Below are 16452 nucleotides of genomic sequence, written 5' to 3'. Positions count from 1 at the left end.
TGGAAGGGAGCCTGGTTGTGCTGACAGTCGAAGAATAAACTGTGTATCTGGGCTGATGCAGAGCTGAAGAACTTCATCTTCTTTGTTCTGCAGAAGAATGTGTGTGCAGACAGAATGTTGAAGATTTTCTTTTTGATAAAAGATGCTTTGCTAGCCCTCATTCCTTCATCAATTCAACACACTGCAAAGTTACTTCACTGCTGCATATTGTTCCCCACATATAATAAAGGAAATAGAAAATCCTGACAATTTCTTATTTTTAGAGGAAAACATAATGATGAATATTTTTCCTCTAGGCTAAATGTATTCCTTTCAAATAGAAAAGCATCACCTTGGAGCAGAATGAACCTTTGAAAACTACATATTCAAGTCCCTACCTCAGATACAGTGTACTAACCTGAGACTGCGTAATGCTATTGAACAAGGAATAAGAAGACAAAATTGTTTCTCATTTCCTTGTCATTTAAGCTTCCTGTTAATACTTTACACATAGATTGAGCTGCCGGAATTTAGTATGGAGGTCTTTCTGTGGAGAAATATATATATTTTTAATTTCTTTTCCTTCTTTCTTATAAGGGTGAACACCCAAGATATTTCAAATACAAAACAAATTCACTGTTGATGGATGTTGAAATAACATGCTCTCTTTTATCTGGAAAAATGCAATAAAAATAGCACTGAATAAAGTTCAAAAACATGTTTTTAAGGGATTAATTCAACAATGTCCACATTTTTTAATGTTTATTTTTGAGAGAGAGAGAGAGAAAGAGGGAACACAAATAGGGGAGGGGCAGAGAGAGAGGGGGACAGAGGGTCTGAAGCAGGCTTTGTGCTGACAGCAGAGAGCCCGATGAGGGGCTCAAACTCAAAAACCTGGAGATCACAACCTGAGCCAAAGTTGAACACTTAACCAATTGAACCACCCAGGTACCCCAATAATGTCCACTTTTACCTTCATAATTAAAAACTTATGAGCATTTCTTAGGGTAGTGCACCAACATTGTTATTATAAATTCCTTCCTCCCACTTGAAAAAATAATAATAACTAAGTTAGAATCTCTGGTGACAAAGATCCTGGAATATGTGTTTTACCAGATTTTCCTAGGGTAGATAGGATACTCATTGATATGGTTGGTCTCTAACAGAAAAGAAAAGAAAAGAAAAGAAAAGAAAAGAAAAGAAAAGAAAAGAAAAGAAAAGAAAAAAGGAAAGAAAAGAAAAGGAAAGAAAAGGAAAGAGAAAGAAGGAAAGAAAGAAAGAAAGAAAGAAAGAAAGAAAGAAAGAAAGAGGGAGAGTGAGGGGGAGGGAGGGAGGGAGGAAGGAAGACAATTTAAAAATACTGGTTTTGATAGTCTGTAAAGTGTCCAAAACAGATAATCCATATCCTGCCAAACCACGTAATTTTAACGTGAGGTGATAAGTCCTAAACATTCCAAAGGAATCCTTCTGGAGGTTGAGGCTTAAATTACTTGAAAACAACAAGCTAAAATTGTTAGAATTTTAGTTTTATAATATTGCATGCTAAAAATGCATGACAGTTACAGTAAAAAAGGGTATACTGGTTAGGACAACACTCTGTATCTATGAGTGCAATTTCAGTGTACCACATGGTCCCCTGCCCTAGGTATTATTCTGTGTTATTTCAAAGGCCTTAAAGGCAGGAACTTTCCCTACAGGACCAGAAGAGTTGGAAAGCAATTTTTAAAATTGGTATTGGTATACAGCATTTATCATAACACCCTGTGATGTAAGTCCTCAGTAAATGGTTAATGATTACTGTTATAAAATGTCATTTTCATTTACTCTCGATAAATATGGTCTTTGTGTTTAGCATTATTTAAATTTCTATCCTAAAATTATCTGATTTGGGGTAAATGATTTAACTTCTCTGGATCTCAATTTCCTCATCTATACAATAAATATGTTGTACTAAATCAGTGTTTTCCAAAATTCAGACCACCTACATATATTGTGTCATATCTGTATGCCACTTACGTTATTTACTATTAACATTTTTCTTCACAATAACATTTCAAAGTTCTAGCTATGTTTTTCTAAAATGCAGTAAAATTAACATATATTTATTGCAGTTTTTCAAATCCTTATTCTTGTACTACCAAATATCATATTGTATTCAATCTGAGCATTATGACCCTGTATATGAAAAATTTAGAATGAATATTTTGTTTCATGAATTGTCCTTTTCTTAGAATACTTAGTTTCTTGATACATACAAGATTTACCATTATTTTGAACAAAAATTTACATCCAACGAAGTTCAATTATTACCTAATTGAAATGTTACTGATTTTACGGACACACCTCTGAATTCTGCTGAAAATCAAATATTTTAAAAATAATTTGAATGTCCATAAACATCAATTAAAAACGAAAACAAAACAAACTCAAGCCCCCACCAGAAAGTTTTTGAATAAAGAAAGTAAAAAGGTTTGAAATATATAAATTAATGTTCAGAAGAAAAATATTTGAAAGGTTATAGAATTCTCTGAGTATCACTGTAATTAAACTGAAAATAACTCTGGGGTGCCTGGGTAGCTCAATCAGTTGAGCGTCCGACTTCAGCTCAGGTTGTCATCTCGCAGTCCGTGAGTTCAAGCCCCGGTCAGGCTCTGTGCTGACAGCTCAGAGCCTGGAGCCTGCTTCAGATTCTGTCTCCCTCTCTCTGACCCTCCCCCGTTCATACTCTGTCTCTCTCTGTCTCAAAAATAAATAAAGGTTAAAAAAAAATTTTTAAAAAACTGAAAATAACTCTAATTACATTTTTCTACATATACTAAAGTCAGCTTCTCAGGCAAGTCCCCCAAATCCTCTTGGTGTGCAGGAGAGGATCTGGTATGTTTCCATATGGGATAAAAGGGACACCTTATCTGTAGCCGCTATGTTTAAATTCTACCCTTTATTCACGCATACAGATGCTGCCCTGATTGTTATATGTTTTCTGGTATTCAAATCTGCTTCAAAAATAATGCAAAGTATAAAAGGAACAATAAATTTTAGATATTTAAAATGGTGTCATAAAACTTATACTGAACCTGATTTGTACTATTTTATTCTTACTATTTTTTACTATCAATGAAATGGAGGTATGATACACATTTAAAAACATAAAGGATGTTATATTTGATTTCAAATGAACTGCAGACTAATAAGCCAGAAAGTATCTTAACCATTTCATTTTAGTCTAGTTAATTTAACCTACAAGTTTCTTTTGAATACTTATCTTCTGCTTAATACTAAGGAAATTCCCTCAACCTAATTATGTTCATGAAGAGGTTACAGTCTAACTGGGAGACACTGCAACATCGGAAGCCATAACAAATAAGGCAACTAAATCAATCACAGATGCCACCAAAGTGCCAAATTTTGTAACTGACAGATGAGGCAGGAAATCTGGACACTGGAAGATTAAAGATTCCCGGTTGAGAATGATCCCTCCATTTCATCAATCCCTGTTCTTTCCAATTCTTGAATGTAAGAGAAATAGTGGGCAGTAGAAGTTTGGGGGCAGGTTACTTTAAGAAAAAGAATTAGCAGTTAAATCAGTATCTAATTCAGCAATTATTTTCTCTATACCTCTCTTGCATTGGTAGGAAATCAGAAGTAATTCTACCTATAGAAAAATAAGGTATCTGGCAATGGAAACATCCACATTCCTACCTTTTATTTATCTAACATAACCCTAGAGATAAAAATTAAGAATTGAATGCAGAGCATAACCTAAAATAAAATTAGAATTCAAATTCAGTTTTAATACTTAATATAAAATTTATTATTTTTTTAATGTATAGAATTGTGATTATGTAAAAGAATGGACTGGGAATGAAACAGGTGGGCTGAATCCTGGCATTTCAATTTACTAGCTTCCCTAAGATAGCTGGTTTTGCTAAGTTTCAGTTCCTTTATCCTTAAAATAAATAAAGTCTGTTCTGCCTTCCTCATTGAGTCTGTGAAAACTGTATTAGTATTGAAGAGTTTAATAAACTGAAAATCTAAATGGTTTTGTATTATTTATTATTATCATTATTATTATAAACAAAATAATGAAAACAATCCAGAATACATGACTGAAAGGAGCAAAATCAGACAAATCCAAACAAAATTTCACTGTATGAAATTTGAGCTCTATCATATCCCAACTTCTTTTCTTTATTTTTGTGTATATCCAATACTTTTATAATACTATATTCACTGTTTTGATGCAGTATGAATAGATTTTCAAACTCTGTTTCTATCATGAAATTCCACAATTCTAATTTTTAGACAGAATTTAAGAAAATGCTTCTCTTTACCACAGAAAAACAAACCCTGAAATTATGGTTTCTTTTCCTCATTTGTGCAGAATCCCATATAAAAATCTACTTTTTGTTTCATTCATATTGTTAGTTTTTTTTTTAAGACGAGATCTAAATTTTCATTAATTTGCTAAAATTCCATTTTTAGGTCTTCTTGGTTATTATATTTAAACAAACAAAAAGATTTGTATACATATTTTTGTTCCTAAATATATTCATAAATTAAAAATATATATATATTCATAAATTAATACCAATAAGAGAAAGTAATATTGGAGTTTGACATACACTTTTATTTCATACTAAAAAGTATTCATTCAACATAATTATGGTAAAGGCTCATATGTAATTTCTCTATTGAAAAGTAAGTTAATACAAGTAAAACTTCCTTTGGGCTCAATTTTCAGTATCTTGCTTTCTCACAAAGTGCAAAATTTAACACACACACACACATACCTGACATTGGATATTTTGCAGTTTTGTGGATTTTTTTGTATACAAATTGCACTACAAATTAAATTAATAGAACTTATCTTCTCTCTCTGAAACAATAAAGAAACCCTAAAGAGTCCTTCATGGAGGTCAAATGAATTTTGCATGTAGAATAAGCCACCATTTTATCCAAAGAAAAGAAGCAATATTATTCCCAAGTCTTTTACTGTATGAAACCAGGACCACTTTTGTAGGTTTTGTTGCAGTGTTTCTCTAAGCCATCAGACTATGAAACCTTAAACTTACTTCCTTACAAAGTTTAATTAAAAAAAAAAAAAACTTCCACATTTTCCAGTATGCAAAGTGCAGCATAAATCATCAAAATCTCTAAATGTTGGCTTCTTATATCAGTTCTCCAGGCTATACGGCTTGCTCCTTTGATTCATTGGGGGGTCACACTCTACATTCACATAAAAACTAAAAAGCCCAGGGGTACAGTTGACAGAAATTAAATACTAGAACATGGTTTTGAAACTTCTAAAAACCAACTTAAAATGAATTTTAATGAGTAAGAGCAATATATTTAATAGAATCATAAGATCTTATCCTATTAGAAATCAGCTAGGTCAAGCCTCTTATTTTACACATTAAAAACAAAACAAAACAAAACGAACAAAAAAAACACCCTGAGGTCTGAAGGTTAAGTAACAAGTTAATCATTAAGACATGATGAGAAATTGAACGTCAAAACTCCAGGGCATAAAGTTTTTATTTCTATTTATTTACCAAGGTCTGTTCACCTAATGCTGCAGGAAAGTTTAAAGGAGAGAGAGGGGGAGGGGGAAAGAGAGGGGGTGGGGGAGAAAGAGGGGTGGGGGAGAGAGAGAAGTAGTGGGGTGGAGGGGGGAGAAAATCCATATCTACTTCTTACTGGGAAAAAATTGTTTAAATTTTTTTTTTATTTAGTACTTTTAAATAGGACAAAAGGTCCTAGAATTATTAGAGGTCGATGTTATCACAAGTTTGTCCTCTCATTTTATATTATTTACAGTCACAATTTAAAGTGATAAACTAAGCACAGTTACACACATACACCTTTTGCCACATATATTTAGGCACCCTATTTTAAGCTGTAAAATCTACAGATTACCTTCTGCTGCTCCACGGTGATGCTATTTTTTTTTCCTTTTCATAACATATAATATATACAACAGTTTCCAAGCCTTAAAAGACTTCAATTATTTCCCTATTAAAGATGAAATATAATTTTAAAAGTGAATGCTCTCTGTTAATGCTTTTTAAAACCATCTGTTAACTGTTTCTTCTTTATTAAAAATAATAAACTACAATATATATCTAATTCATATTATAATGTTTAATTTTCCTCTGTAGGAGTAATTTATTGGATGCACTAAAGGAGGAAATTATGAAATACTTTCATAGCATTCATTTATTCACTACATTCTTACAAAGCACCAACATACCATAAGCCAAAGCTATTCTACATGCAGAGTGAGTGTGATACAAGGTTTCTGCTCTCAAGGAGTTTGGGCACAAGTCAAATGGAAGATAATCAACTCGGTATCATAGGTATATATACTTAATAGTAAACAATATCATACACATACCTATATAATACACACACATTTCAGATGATAGTTGAAATCAGAGTGGCCTGGAAGGCCTCTTTGGACAGGAGACACTTAATGAGAAACAATGATGTTTTGAGTATCTAGGGGAATAGGATTAGAGGGAGAGAAAAATGGACATATAAAAGGTGGGCAGGAGCTTATAATATACAAGAAAAGAAAAGCTAACCAGTATGTATGACTGGAGTGTGGTTGATATGGGCAGTGACAAAAGAGGAAGTCACAAACTGTCAGAGAGAATATCAAGCCTTTAAATTGGGGTATCTCAGTTTTCATGCATTCATTCCTCCCTCTATTCATTTACAAGTAAATATTTTAGGCCCGTCATGTTTTGTACACTAAGCACACAAAGATGGGCTGGGTCTCTGCCTTTTCATACTGAAGGCATACATGAGTCACTCAAACTACCAGTTGGGCATTTCTAACAGAGAACTTTAGTTTTTGCATCTGTTTATTTTTTTTATTGTTTACTTATTTATTTTGAGAGATAGACAGACAGATAGAAAGACAGACAGACAGGGGCGGGGGAGGGGCAGACAAAGAAAGAGAATTCCAAGCAGGCTCCATGCTGTCAGCTCAGGGGCTCAATCCCACAAAGCGTGAAATCATGGCTGAGCCAAAACCAAGTGTCAGACGCTTAACTGACTAAGCCAGCTAGATGCCCCTATTGAGCACCCGTTTAAGCCAAAATCTCATGATATTTTTTTCACCTAAACTATGTATGTATTAGATACAGCCTTGTGTATAATGGCTGCCAAGAGGTTGTCTTGAGTACCAATACGTTTCATCATGATTACACTCAATGATCAAATTTGTCTTGATTTAATCATTTGTGACCTTGCTATAAATTAGATATAAGGATTGCTCTGCTAACGACAGTGTCACCAGTAAACTGTAATTACTGTAAGTACGATGTAATCTAATGTTTTTAATATGTCAGATGAAAAACTCTCCCCTGCACACACATAAACACACACATACACACATATACACAGGAAGAGAGAGAGAGAACAAAACCCACACATATTGCTCTTGTACTTATATACAATTTAAAAATAATTTCATTTTCTTCAGAGGCCACAGAAAACTGTGCATACCCATCATCCTAACATTTAGTTTGGATGTCATATAGAGTCCCAGAGAAAAGTAAAATACTTTGGAATCCATGATTTACATTTCCATATTTGAAAAAGACATTTTTGACATATCTTTTAAGAATATAAAAAGAAAGATATTCTAGCAACATTACTCTTCACAAATGCTAAGATGTACCTGACAATCTATTTTTGACATATTCTTTAGAAGTTAGTTCATAAAATTAATAGAATGCTTCACCAGTCTTCACTGTAAAATACTTTTCTAAAATACATTACACACACACACACACACACACACACACACACACACTACATAAAATGTAGCTTTTCTCTGCTTTTTCACCTACTTGTCAAACATAATTTATCAAAAGATAAAATACAAACTACTGCAAAGATGACACATTTTAGAAACTAGTCACAAATTATATCAACAAAGTGATTGCCCTTGATGTTTTAGAGGAGAAAGAATAGCCTAGTTGTTTCTATTTTAGTCTTCTATTCATCTATTTTACTGGAATTTTAAACTGGCAGAAGAATGAAATCCTTAGAGAATAAGTGTTTTGTAATAAATAAATTTATAATTGTAGGAGCAAAATAACCAAATTCTTTAATGACTGCAGCTGGCAGGAAACCAATTCCTAACTGGCTTAATAATCCGTAGGTTTGTTGTGGCATTGGTGTGTAAGGGTGGACAGGAGCATTTTTTTTTTCAAATAATTTGCCTTATAAAAGTTCCATATACCTAAACCCCATGATTCAAAATTAACACTGTTTTACAATAGCTCTACTGAAAGAATTTATGGAGCTCTCAAATTATAAATTGTCTTAATGTATTAAAAATTTATGCAGTAATATAAATACACTGGTCTAGGAAACAGTTGTATTCTGTGCATTAAAAATAACAAAAACAAACAAACAAACAAAAACAACTCTCAGTATCACCTACCCATCATCTATATCAGAATCGTCTGGTACAAACCCCAGGCTTCTCAACCAACTGCAGGAATGGGGCTCAGAACCCTGATGTGCAGTGAATTTTGAGAATCACTTTGAGTTGCAATTTCCTTATCTGTTAAATCATTCTCATGATTAACATTTTATGGCCTGTATATTTTGTATGATACTCTAAACACTTTTCCGGACTTCCTGCACATATCTAGCAAAAAATGTAATTGATTTTGTACAAATGGAACTTCAAAAGCAGGACAATGAAAACTCAAGTAGGATAGAAACCCAAGATTCTAAATGATGGAAAATTTGGAAGTTCTATTGAATGGTAGAGCATTAAGAACTTCATTTAGCCTTTTACCAAGATATTAACTATTATTCTTCTCTAAAGGTGTGAAATTCAAAAACTAATTCAATTAAAATTATCCTCTCCACATTCAGGAGTTCCAGAATCACTTGTTCAAATGTATGTCCATGATTCCCATTTCTGACCAACAGGAATTAGCATCAGACCTATTTTTATTATTTTTCAATGTGCGGAACTCCACAACCTTCACTGCTGATAATTATAATACTGTCTGTGGACGTGGCAACAAAATACACTGTTCTTGCTGACATATGATATGTTTCACTTGAGCTTTCTTCTCTGACTCTTGTGAAGAAAGCATTTAATTAATTGCAGACAAGGATAATCAACAGCATTTTTCATCAGTGACGTTGCACTGATAAACCATTCTACCACTTAGAACAGTTATTACTCTGAAGAATAGGTTATAAGACACAGAGGGCTAAACCATTTGAGTTCAGTCCTTTATTTATCAAAAATTTAACTACTCATGGCACATTTTCTATTTAAGGAAAGAAATAATCTGAAATTTCTTAAAATATAATCAAAAGCCATTTGTGTTGCTTCTCTGACATCAAGAAATATCTACTCAAACAATGAGGGAACACATGATATCATGAATTAAAGGTCACTTGAATAAGCCGTTAATTACAGATTTTTGAAAACAATCTCTACATGTAGATATGATATGGTAACATAAAATATGGAAGACAGTTATGTGACTTAATTGTCAAAGAAAGGAAAACGTCAAGGATTTCTTACTCCGTTTGGTTCTTAAAATGTCTTTCACAAAAACATTAAGTACTCAGTCCACTGACACGCAGTGCACACTTATTTCCTAGGCTTGAAGCAAGACATTGAACATGTAAAATAAATGTTTACCTTTCTATAGATTCCAATGGAGGGGGAGAGGATGATATGTAAACAAATATACTAAATGTAATATGCAGATAGCTAAAGGTTGTATGAAGTGATGCAAGGATAATCAAGAAAGAAGCAACTAGTTGGTGGGTAAGACTGTGTCAGGAAGGCAACAAGTAAGGCCATCCATGTCTGTATCAAGGGACATATCAAACAAGTACATCTATCAAGTGACGTATCATCAAGTCCATATCAAGCAACTCAACTGATGATGAGCTATGAAACCCTACTGAAGCTCTGACAACATTTCTTCACAATATTTCACCCCTACCTACTCCCAACCCCCTCATCACAAGTGCAGTATTACTCAAAGTTTGGTCTTGTCTTTGATTCTGTGGATGGATAAAAACTTACATTTATTATCAATTTTTATCAATTTACTATTAGCGCTGTTTGAAACTTGCAATTTTTCATGTTCCTTTTCTTTTTAAGTAACAAATTAACATTAGTATATGATAATGATGTTTGTTTCCTTTTATATTTGCAGATTGTCTTGTTAGTCTCACAGTGCGTATTGCATGTTTTCAAGCAAGAATATTTTGGGACTGTTATTTTTTGACAATTAGACTTTAAAAGGCATATGGTTTATGGCTCAAATATGTGTTTATTCACTCAGTTTATTCAACAGATATATACTGAATGTCTGTTCTTTGGCAAATACCGTTCTTGGCATATGGAATAGAGAGTTACATGTGACATTTTAAGGTCCTTAACTTTGTGCAAATTACACAATAGTACTAGTAGGAAGGAAAAAGACAATAAACAAGAAAATATATAAATAACTAAAATCATTTTAAAAATAATAAAAGATAAGAGTGAAATAAAAATGAGTTCTGGGAGACTATATTACTGTTTTTTTTCAGTGAAGGTGAAATGGCAAAGGAAAAATTTAATTTGAGACCTACCATATGGAGATCTGAGGCAGGAGGTTATATCTAAAAAGAGGAAAAGAGCCAGCTTTACTTTTTGGAGAAATATAAAGATAGCTAGGATGGCTAGAGCCTGACAAATAAGTGAGAAAATTATGAGGTGAAATTAGAATCTGGGAAGAAGCCAGATCACACTGGGCTTATGGTCCATGGTAATGAGCACAGATTTTATAATAAATTCAATGAATAATGTGTCATTTCTTTAATACCAAAGCAGATACATACTTAACTCCTGAAGAATTTGTTAAATTCAGTGGCAATTTATTTGTCATGTGTTTTCTATCAATCTGCATTACTAAAAAACTGGGCTTATTAAGTAAATATTTATTGCACATTATCAAAGCAAATATAATAAAATAATTATTTTATAAGACTATAATACATTATCATATGTTTAAGTTGATGTTGTATAATATAACTTGTTATTGAAGTGAAGAGCAAATAGTATATTATAAATTTTTAGTAAGTGAAAATTTATCTTAATACCATTACTTTCATTATATATCATTTTTATGCTAATACATAATGTGTTTAGTACAAATGGAATGCTGTTTAGAACTTTTTCATAATTTTGTTTATATCCAATTCTTCATTATCAGTGTGCTATTGGCCTCTGGGAACAGGGAATTGTGGGTTGAATGTGCAGCATAATCACTGAACCACAAAAACGCTCTCAAGGTAAGTTTCCAACAGCCAGAAAAACATACAGCATCCTATTTTTGTTCTGTATATCAAGTAGGCCAAAGAATACAACTGTAGACTCAACAGAGACACAACATATTCTATCTAGACAAAATTTTACAGGTCACTTCTGTAAAAGGGAATCTGATACAAGAATCAGACATGTATGTCTAAAGGCAGTATTTCACGCATATATTTATGAACTGGGGAAGTTACACAGCCAAAGATACTTATTGACAACTGGAAGAGTATAATTAAATTTCACACTCTTCCTTCCTGTAATCTTCCATATATTTTCTTTAATCTGAATTTTTGTTTATTTTGCTTACGAATGGTAAACAAACTTTGTGTTCTATTACGTCAATAGCCTAGTCCAAAACATCCATATGTCGGACCATCAGAACATTATCTGAGAAATTAAAGATTGTGACAGGGTTTCTTTCACACTGGAGAAAAAGAAGTGACTACATAAATATCACAGCAAGGGCAGAACTTCTTAAAAAGAACCAGTTGGAGCCATAGGATGCTATGGATATAATTCCAGGGACTACAGAACCATCCAACCTGTCAGGAAAGCATGCATCTCATTCTTGATTTAATCAATCAGATATTTTATATAGTTTAATCCTTCTACATTGATTTAATACAAAGAAAATGTTGTTAAGTTAGTAAAATGCTTGAAAACCACTGAATAATGAATTGATTAATAAAGAGAACATGAAAGAAAAATCAATTGGGGGATATCAAATAAACATGGGGGTTCCCGGAAGGGAGCTAAACCAGTTAGACAATAAAACAATGCTGTTGAGGTGGAATTAAACTGAGATATTGTGATGAGCTGCTGCATTCATGTTTGGTGGTACAGGTTGAGGTAAGATTTCTTAGTTGCTTCAGGTTATTACTACTATCTTCTCAGTGTCCTGTGGTGCCCTCGTCACTGGTGAACTTTCTCTTTTTCCATGCCAAATAACAGTGTGATCTCTTTACATTTGATGGAGTACCTGTTCCTAAATACCAGTGGATACTATACCCTGTCTAATATCCATAAATATATTTTTAAAAATCAATCGAGTATGGTTTATGTATTTCTTATTTGTAATAACATGTCATTGCTATGAATGTGCTTCTGCTTGTGACTGCAAAGTCCAGTGGGGAAATGCCTGAAGAAATCAAGCCCTTGACACATGATCTGCATGAGTTATCTGTCCATAAAGGATGTCTGTTTTGAGGAAATTTTGTTATTGTTCCAGATGGCAGTACTGTCATCTTGGCCACACCACATGTAGCACATTCAGGAATTATTCACTGTGTCTGGTGGCCTGGAAATGATTCTGCTATTGAAAAGACTGTAACAAAGTGTCAGCATATGCCAAGCTATTCAGCACTGTCCTCCAAAAGAACTTATTTTCCCATGGGAAGTTACCAAGAAGTTTTGGTCAACAACACAAATTTCTTTTACCAGACTTTTAAAAAAATATCTTAAATGTGTTGTTCTTTTGCTTGGCTCAGAGTCAAACTAGGTTTATGTCAAAAGGCAGTTATGACTGTTACTGTAAAATACTGGTAGTCTGATATTTTATTTTTGAATTTAAATAATTTGTGAATAGAAATGTGAAACAACTGGTCAACATTATTTGTCTTATTAATGGCAAAGATCTCAGAAACAAGTATATACTAGCCTTATACTAACCATCTTATATATGTTCTCTTATCATTTGAACTGACAGACTGAGACTTTACTAATAAGCTTATGGAGCTGAGAGAAGAGGAATCCTTTCTACTACAATGAAGGTCAAAGATCTTTGTTATATTATGTCCAGAGTGTAATGATTTCAGAGTATCCTAGCTATGCTGACTGACTTCAAAAGTCTTCCTTTCATGCTGACCTAACAATAGCAAATCCATTAGAAACATCCACTCTAAAGTCCTTTAACATTGAATTTCCACCTACACTTCTCAACACATCATCAAAGCCATCAAATGAAGACATGTTTTTTCCTAGCAAAGTTACAATGGTGAAAGTGAAAATATCCACTATATACTCCATATAAAGATAGGCTCTCAACCAAGTGCCTACTCTATTGGTTAAAAGCTAATGTGGAATTCAGAATAAGGGCTAAAGAGTGAGGTTTAGGAGAGAAGGCTATTGTGATTTAATCTTGGTTGGCACAATTTCTGTTATCACTTATTGAGGTCTAGTTTGGTCATTTTAAGTGCCTTAATTGATAAACTGGAGGAGAAGCACAGGGATTTTCACAGGCTGCTGGATTAGGCAGATGTATGAAAAGTGATTATTCTTAAAATTCATAGGGACTGTAGTAGAATATAGTTGAATGTAGAGAGAAGGCTCAAAAGGGACAGTGCAAGAACATTCTTGAAAGAGTGAAGTTTAAAAGACAATGATCTCAACATGAGTAAATGATGAGGGTGGAGGAAAAATGTAGAAATGCACATGTTGGTAGAAAATAAAGGTCCACATGAAGAGATAAATGAAATTTCATAAGACAGGAAAACTCTAAGATACTGAATAACACATATTTCCAAGAGCTATCTAAGATTTACTATTTTAAGCAAAACCCTTAAAAAAGTTACTTAGCATTAATCAGTTAATTTGATAGACAAAATGGGTAAGTATTGACAGAAGAGCCAGTAGAAGGTAATTACTGGTAAATAACGAATGGAGATTTTTAAAAAAAATTGTTGTGCACTTCTCAATCTGTCTCAAGTGGCAGGAGTCTGCAGCTGTCAATGATTTTTCTACCAAAGCAGCATTTAGGGCACTGAGTTTTCAGGATTTAAAAGAAAATGAATCAAGGATTTATTTACTTGAAGTTTCTATCTAAATAATTACATTTTAGGATACCTAAAATTACATCAGGACATTTAGCTTATAAAAAATGAACCCACAACAACCTGAATTTATGCTGATTAAGGTGTTTTCTAGGAGACAGTTTATCAAGTTGCAAAGTAGCAGAAACTGTCACTTTCCATCTGACAATGGAAATAGGAGAACATGCTTGGAGTTATAATTGGTGATGGCACAGGAAGCTCTGGGAAGCTCAAAATGCTTTACAAATAGTAATTCATGTCATACTGCTTTTACAGTGGATTTCTAGCACATCATAAGGAAGAACACAGGGAGATGCTGACTAATATGTTTCACGTCACAACACAACTATTAAAGGTCAAACACAAGGACCAGTGCACTTTGTGTAACTGATTATGTCCAAAAGAATTGTACAGAAGGATACTGATGTCATAAATTAGCATTTATGCTAATAAAAAATAGAATAATAATAGAATTTTTATATGAAATTCTTGGTGTAAAAATTACCTCCGCCCCAACTTTTTGAGCACAGCTGTTACTAGAATACTTTTTTTAATCCTTAATTAATTTTCCCCATAGATGCCTTACATTTGTTAATTAATTTGCACAATACACTCCTGATTTTTGGGGGGAACAAAGTATGAGGTAAATGTACTGTGTAATTAGAGTGGAGATTGCAGATTATAGTTTTGCTATGATTGAAATTATTGTCAAAAATGTTGGAAAACTTCTGCAATGCATTTTGAAAGATTTAAATGCTCAGGTTACCAATTGGGCAAAGAAAAATTGCACCGAAGCCCTGTAGGACAGTTCTGCCAGTCTACAAGTCATTCTTTTAGTATTTATTGAATACTTATTATGGACCAGGGATTAGTTTAACTCTAGAGACACAATAAGAAAAATATAAAAAGTACCCATCTGGTAGGACCTTTTATCCTAGTAGGAGTCAGACAGCACATAAGTAAATAAATATGCAAAAAACATCACTACAGAAAATGATGAGATGGGAAGTAAATAAAGAGCTTGATGACGCTGGAAGTAATTGGGGAGGCCATCTGCAATGTTGCAATAAGCTGGAAAGGTAACATTTGGCTTGATACATGAAGAATCAGAACAAGGATGAGAGTAGGCTGATTAGAAGCCTCTTATATAATATGATTTCTCTAGTGTTTGCTTTCATTTCCTCCTATAATACATTATTTGTTGAGCATATATTTTGTGTAGTTAGGGAAGGATTAAGTGCCAGGAATATTGTCAACATGGAGTTGTAATGAAGCCAGGAGATGCTTACAGTTTAAAAAGGAAGACAAAAACTTAAAGCAATGACAATAAAGATAGCCATTATTTAGATTAAGACCTTACTAGGTACTATGACGACTATGACTAACCTAAGCTAGTGGTCGGGGCACCTAGGTGGCTTAGTCAGTTAAGCGTCTGACTTTGGCTCAGGTCATGATCTCATGTCTCGTGGGTTCGAGCCTTGCATTGGGCTCTGTGCTGACAGCTCAGAGCCTGGGGCCTGCTTTGGACTCCTTCTCTCTCTGCCCCACCCCTGCCCTCACTCTGTCTATCTCTCTCTGTGTTTCAAAAATTTAAAAAAAAAAAAACATTAAAAACAATTTTTTAACCAGTCTATTGATCAATGAGCACAAATGAGAAAAAATGTTAGAAAAAAAGGAAGACCGGTTTGGTAGATAGAATTCCAAAATGGCTCCCCAAGTTTCCCTCCTCCTAGTGCACATGACCTGCTTAATCAATCCACAGGACTGTGTACTTGGCAGATTTTACTCCTGTGCTTGGGTTAGGTTATATGACAAAACTGACTTAAAATGAATAAAAAGATTATCTGGATGGGCCTGATGCAATGATAAAAAACTTTAAAGAGCAGAGTGTTGTTTTTGTTTTTTTGTTTATTTCCAGTTTGTCACAAAAGAAGTCTAGGATTCTGTGACACACTGTTGTTTGTTTCAAAATGGAGGGACCACAATTCAAGGAATGTGGATGGGCTCTACAAGCTGAGTGGCTTCCAGCAGACAGTGAGCAGTGACCCCAGTTCTATAACCACAAGGAACTGAACTTTGTCAATAACAAGAATGAACTTAGAAGTCTATAGAAGTTCTACAGACAAGAACTCAGCCTGACTGACACTTTAATTTTGGCCTTTTGATACCCTGAACAGAGAACCCAGTTACTCTCTGTATGAGGTTGAAATACAGAACTATGAACTAATACATGGGTGTTGTTTAAGCTGTTATATTTGTAACCAGAATTTGTTATCAGAAACAGAAAACTAATACGGTGGTGGATAG

At 33.6% G+C, this 16452-nt stretch overlaps 1 protein-coding gene and 1 long non-coding RNA gene across 4 annotated transcripts in view; one reads left to right on the top strand and one right to left on the bottom strand.

The window, feature by feature from the left end:
• Nucleotides 1-16452, bottom strand: part of GRID2 (glutamate ionotropic receptor delta type subunit 2) — a 1486895-nt gene that overhangs the window by 902870 nt on the left and 567573 nt on the right. The gene's annotated exons all lie outside the window — the stretch shown is intronic.
• Nucleotides 11236-16407, top strand: LOC132692305 (uncharacterized). Its single transcript, XR_009616281.2, has 3 exons — nt 11236-11313; nt 13044-13107; nt 16064-16407. It is a non-coding gene; the product is annotated as an uncharacterized LOC132692305 (long non-coding RNA).

This window comes from Panthera onca, chromosome B1 (genome assembly GCF_046562875.1).
Source record: "Panthera onca isolate mPanOnc1 chromosome B1, mPanOnc1 haplotype 2, whole genome shotgun sequence".
Taxonomy (NCBI): Eukaryota; Metazoa; Chordata; class Mammalia; order Carnivora; family Felidae; genus Panthera; species Panthera onca.
This window is presented reverse-complemented; position numbering and strand designations above follow the sequence as displayed.